Genomic DNA, 6,671 nt, shown 5'->3' with positions numbered 1-6,671 from the left:
ATAAATTCCGAAAATTAAGTTGGGACCCTAAATTCTCAGAATTTTATGCTGATCGCTACTGTGTATTCAGATTATGAATTTGATAATTAGATATTTCAAATTGAGTGATGATTTGTGCAATTAATTATCGAATTGTTGTGTGCTGGTTGAAAGACTCGGGTCGCAGTAGTGGCTAGGCCGATTGGACCTTTGTTTTTACTGAAATGCCGTCGGGAGAGTGACGTGGCTTGGGTCGCAAAAGAGTGGCTAGGCCGACCTGGACCTTTGTTCTTACATAAATGCCGTCGGGAGAGTGACGTGGCTCGGGTCGCGTAGAGTGGCTAGCCGTTTGGACCTTTGTTCTTACATAAATGCCGTCGGGAGAGTGACGTGGCTCGGGTGCGCAGAGTGGCTAGGCCGACCGGACCTTTGTTCTTACGAAATGCCGTCGGGAGAGTGACGTGGCTCGGGTCGCAGTAGTGGCTAGGCCGACTGGACCCATGCTCCTTCGGGAATGCCGTCGACGTAATGACGAAGCCGCGCTCCATGGGGGGGAGGCGATGCCTGGCATTAGTGTCAGTAGATAGCCGAACTGCGAGTAGGCTATGCCCTTGTGTGTGATGAATAATAATTGGAATGTGTGTTAAGTGCGGATCGTGATTTATATGAAAGTGATGACGTTCCAATTGTTTGAATTATTATTACTACCCGAGATTGTGTAATACGAATTGTGCTAACTGCGGGGAAGAATTGAGGCGAGGTAAGTTCTTCGTGTGATGTGGCTAGGCCACCCTTGGGCGTATTTTCTTTCTAATAGGGGTTTAGGGGGTTGAACTTGCTGAGACATCGTCTCATCCCGGTTGTGGGATTAAAATTTCAGGTCCCTGATGGACGGAATGGCTAGATAGCTTTGGTTAACATTGAGGAGTTGCAGAGGTGAAGCGATAAGATTGGAGGATGTGTCCGACTTGTAGGTCGTAGGACAGTTCATTTTTAAGAGCCGGTCTTTTGTAGACTTTTGGCTGTAGACCTCTGTTTGTAATTTTGTTGAATTATGAAAGTGTTATGTTGTGGTTTTGTTTCCTGCTTTTCTATCCCGTATTTTATTGTCGGGGGATTTGTTTCGCTTCCGCATGCGTAAGAAAATGAATGGGTCGGCGACGTGTCCTGGGAAGTCGCATTTGTATCGACCAGAGTGGGATGTTGGCGCGCTCGGAGGATCGGGGCGTGACAGATCATGTATTCAAATTATGTAGGGTGTATATTGGCTCAGACTCGCCTTGGCATGTGTAATCTTACTCGATGCACATAGATGAGACAATTTGCATAGTACCAAATAGAAGGTTCAACACACATTAGCCCTTTAGAGCTAGGTTATTGGGCTCTATATCCTAGTCTATGAATGAAAAGGCGAGTTGCAATTTGAATCATAGGAAAGCAAAAAGACGTTTTCTAAGATACATTAAATTATAACGTCATATTGGATTGTCAACCCGCTAAACTATTGAAAAAAAAAAATGAAGTCAGGCTTGCCTCAACCGTGCTTCGACGGCAATCTTCTCTTGTTTATGTTCTTTTGATTTTTCTCCTATGAACCATGTCGTAAACAGTAATAAAGATGTTCATATATCCACCTGAAAATTGTCAGCTTCTGAAAAATAGTGAATGAAGTTACCGGATATGTATGAGAAGATTTAGCGGTTTTACACTTAATGAAAGTCAAATTTTGAACATTTCAAGAAACAAGGAGTGGGAAATAAAAGTCACGCTAAGCAAACCCTAGTTATCATCCATTAACAATGGACCTAACATGACTATTACATCTAACGTGGAGGTGACCACCTATCTTTTATAGAACAAGTTGGGGAGAGAAGAAAGCGTCGGATATTGTATAAACTCTCTTGCATCAGTTCAAATTCATGTCTCTAACTCTAATCAATTACCTAGAAAATTACAAGGAGGGGTAGAGAGAGAGAGAGAGAGAGAGAGAGAGAGAGAAGGTATAATATAGAACTTTCACATCGTTATTCTCTTGTGGATGTTGGTACAGACAATGATAGAAAGCAACCCACAGCATATCAGCGTTATTCAATCCAGACCCCAAAACAACAATATATGGAAGAAAATGAGATTCGATGACGCCCATGAACAAAACCTACGTATGACCACACGGTTATTCAATGTTGGTACAAGACTGAAAGAAAGCAACGCACAACATATGACCACATGTAAACCACACGAGCAACGGGCGAGCTCAAATATCTTTGATGATGTTTCAGCTTTGCTCCACAACGCAGATCAACTTCGCACCCCGAAGCCCAGCATTCCCACGTATATTTTCGACAACCCTCGTAGCATCAATTGAGGCGGCAATCACCTCCAGCACACCACCACCCTCCCCGACAAACTGCACTGATCTTAACCCTGTTTTGATGACAAACACATAGACAAGGGTATGAATTCTTGTCCGTCATAATAGTGGATGACAAGGAGAGTACGGTTTTCTTTAAGATACATATGCTGGAAGAGAGGGAGGATACTGATGGCTGATGCATGAAATAATTCCGATAAAATTTGTGCATACGGAGAATCGGGAGATGAGGGTGATTGGGAATATTAATTAGCAAATTATACATAGCCATTATAGATGGATTGTGTTCAAGGAATTGTTACCATTTGCTGCGGTTGACGCAATTGTACGAGCTGTGGTCCTGTGTCTCTGGTCGTTTGTGTTGAGATCAATCTGTACCTTCAACTGGATATGATGAACAAACCAGCAAGAGATATTAGCACGCGAAAGAAAAGGGAAAGTTTGAAAGAAGACGGACGGGGAGACAACCATCGATACAGGAAATTAAACCAAGAAAACAAGGAAATTAACCAAACACAAGAAAATCAAGATGCGTGATAAGGTGTAAGTACAGACCGCCATATTGCCTCTGAGACGAATCTGCTCTCTCTGGTCAAACTGAGCTTCTCTCTCTCTCTCTCTCTCTCTCTCTCTCTCTCTCTCTCTCTCTCTCTCACTAGACACAAAACACAAAACGCTTAGTTTGATGGATGATGAAGAAGATGAAGCACGATTTGGGTTTTATAGCCCATTAGAAGCTTCGTTCCAATTGTAAGGAAACTGAGTCCCTAGCCACACCGTGTTAGGTTTTGAAGATGCTCTTATCTCTTCTTTGAAACCCTAATTTGGCATTTTCATGGAACTTTTTTATATAGAGTTCACCCAATCGACAAGGAAAATTTTCGTGCCATATTGCCACAACAACTCAATTTGCATATCATCTAAATTGAGATTTCATTTTGCATTTCATTTCTATAGTATTATTATTATTGATCATGAAAAGTCATCATCTCAAGATATGGGGCTTATGAAAATTCGAACCGCGTCATACACACACGGTTGGTACATTGGGGTAACATTACCACGGCTGTTCCCGTCACTTGTCTACTTAATTTCTCTGTTAAGTTTCACTTGATATCCACGCGGTTCTCTTTCTCCACACGACACGCCATATTTGGTTTAAATTGCCATGCATGATATATATTCTTACTCTCTTTTACTTTCACACGTTATTTTTCAACATTGAGATGACCACTGTAGCACTTTCGCCTCACAACCTAATTGATTTCACAAATCTATTCAAGTATTTATTAGCAAATTATATAACCAAAGTCAATCGTAGTTTATGGTGAATATCTTGCAAAAAATACCGAAATGCAATGTACATGACGAGGGTTCGTGCGTGTTGAAGAGCTAATAGTTTATGCGTCAACATGGACCCTTTGAGCTCGTGGTCTTCTTCATCATTTACATCAACGCTGCGTCTCAGAAAATCTTTGTGTTTTCCCAACTTGATCGGAAGAGAAAGAAAAAAGATCAGTCTCGAACAGGCAATATGTCGGTCCATACTTGTTCATGCATTTTTAGAGCTCGTTTAATAACGTTTTTGTTCCGGGGAACAATTTTCTAACAGAAATAGTTTTTTTTTTTGTTTCTATTCCCGGGAATAACTTCTAAGTATAAGAACGCGCTTGATAACTACAAAAAAATTTTACTTTAGGAATAGAAATGCGTTTGATAAACTTATATAATTTTGTTGTTTCTTTTAGTTTTTCAATATTTTTTATTATATTTTTCCTTTTTTTGTCTTTTTTTCTTTTTTTCCTTCTTTCTCTTTTGGCCGGTTGCCAACCATGACAGCCGACCAATTGGGCAAGCTCCAATGAGCTCGCCAAAGCCTCACCAGGCCACCGTGAAGCTCGGCCTCGCTAGATTGGGCAAGGCCAAGCCTTGCCGATGGCCTCGGTGGCAGGGCGAGGCCGACCTCACACCACTTGGGCAAGGTCGAGCCCCACTGGTGGCCTCGCGAGGCTCGACCTCACCCAAGCGGCGCGAGGCTGGCCTTGCCATGGCTAGGTGAGGTCAACCTCACCTAGATCTGGTGAGGCCAACCTCACCCAACCATGGCTCGACAAGCCCTACCGTCGCTCGGCGTCTCCAGGGGCCGGCGACACTCCAGCGAGGTCACCGGCACTCATCTGGCCAGTTGTCGGCGCCAACCATGGCCAAGGTCGGTGACTGGCAAAAGGAAGAAGAAGAAGAAGATGAAAATAAGAGAAGAAAAAAAAAGATGAGAGAGAGAAAAATTGTTTCTCGAAATTGTTCCGGGAATAAGAAGTAATTTTTTTATATTTATTGTTTCTGTTTCAAATATGTTCCTAGAAACAAAAAAAAAAAAAAAGATTTTTTGTTCCCGGGAACAAAAGTTTTACTAAACGCGTTTTTGTTTTTTTTTGTTCCCTAGGAACAAAAGAACGGGAATTTTTGTTCTGAGGAACAGAACAAAAATAAACCAACAGGGCCTTATTGTTATCGATTTTCCTTTTCTTTTTGTCGGCTATTATATGAATTTTTTGCAGCTTTGTCCATCATTTTCCGAAAAAAAATAAGAAGAAGGTTGTGATCAAGCTTCTGATACTCTCTCTCTCTATAATTTTGTTTTTTAATCTCTTACCGTTAGTCCCACGTTTCCACGACACCCATTCAACGAGAATTTCCCACTTTCATACGTATATAACTCAATAACAAAAGGTTAATTCAACAGCCATAGTTGTCTTGTCTCCCCTTGGCTGTTCGAGAACTGCTTGTCTTTGCTGATTGTTCGTAGGAAATTCAATAGCAAATCCTTAGCATGAATTCTAGCCTGAAAGCCGGACTAGAATTCTCATTACCAACGGACTCAATGGGGAAACTTATTTGCGAAGGTCTTGGTCCTCTTTTCATATTCTGAAACGAGGTATTTGTTCCTCCACCTAATTGGTAGTTGGGTCAAAGCAATACAAAGATATGATAACAACGAAAGATAGTGAAGAACGAGCACACGAATTTTGCAACAAGGGGATTTCCATATCTTTACAATCAGATCAACCTTGAACATATACAAACTTTTTTTACGAGTAGTCCCATTAAAGTCATTTCTTGATTAGGAAAATTCTATATTTTCGATCCAAGTCCCAACCCCAATGAAATGCTCTTGCTGTATGCCAGTTTGAAAGACATCTTGCTAAAGAAATCAGATTTCGCCACCCCATATTGAAATGACTTGAGCGATGATTATTGCCCGGCAACTCCCAAATGCAGCATTAGAACATTCCAAGAGGTGCTTGGGGTTTAGTTCAGATCCATTGATCATGTATTCAAATTATGTAGGGTGTATATTGGCTTAGACTCGCCTTGGCATGTGTAATCTTACTCATGCACATAGACAAGACGATTTGCATAGTGCCGAATAGAAGGTTCAACACACATTAGCCCTTTAGAGCTAGGTTACTGGGCTCTATATCCTAGTCCATGAATGGAAAGGTGAGTTGCAATTTTAATCATAGGAAAGCAAAAAGACGTTTTCTGAGATACATTAAATTATAATGTCATATTGGATTGTCAACCCACTAAACTATTGAAAAAAAAAAGTTGTAGTCAGGCTTGCCTCAACCGTGCTTCGACGACAATCTTCTCTTGTTTATGTTCTTTTGATTTTTCTCCTATAAACCATGTCGTAAAGAGTAATAAAGATGCTCATCTATCCACCAAAAAATTGTCAGCTTCTGAAAGATATTGAATGAAGTTGACGGATATGTATGAGAAGATTTAGCGGTTTTACACCTAATGAAAGAGAAGAAAGCGTCGGATATTGTATAAACTCTCTTGCATCAGTTCAAATTCATGTCTCTAACTATAACCAATTATCTAGAAAATTACAAGGAGGGGTAGAGAGAGAGAGATAGAGAGAGAGAGAAGGTATATTATAGAACTTTCACATCGTTATTCTCTTGTGGATGTTGGTACAGACAATGATAGAAAGCAACCCACAACATATCAGCGTTATTCAATCCAGACCCCAAAACAACAACATAGAAAATGAGATTCGGTGACGCCTATGAACAAAACATAAAAGAAAACGCTCGTAAACCACACAAGCAAGAGGTGCGCTCAAATATCATTAGGTATGTCCTCAGTTTTGCTACTCAAATTGGAACAACTTGGCATCCCGCAGCCCAGCCTTCCTTATTTTGTCAACGACCGTCACTGCATCGATCTTCTCGGCAATCACCACCAACAAATCTCCATGCTCTTCATAAAAGCCCGCAGATTTCAACCCTGTTTCATTGGCAAAAAAACGAGA

The sequence above is a fragment of the Eucalyptus grandis genome, chromosome 5 (genome assembly GCF_016545825.1).
Source record: "Eucalyptus grandis isolate ANBG69807.140 chromosome 5, ASM1654582v1, whole genome shotgun sequence".
In the NCBI taxonomy this organism is placed as follows: Eukaryota; Viridiplantae; Streptophyta; class Magnoliopsida; order Myrtales; family Myrtaceae; genus Eucalyptus; species Eucalyptus grandis.
This window is presented reverse-complemented; position numbering follows the sequence as displayed.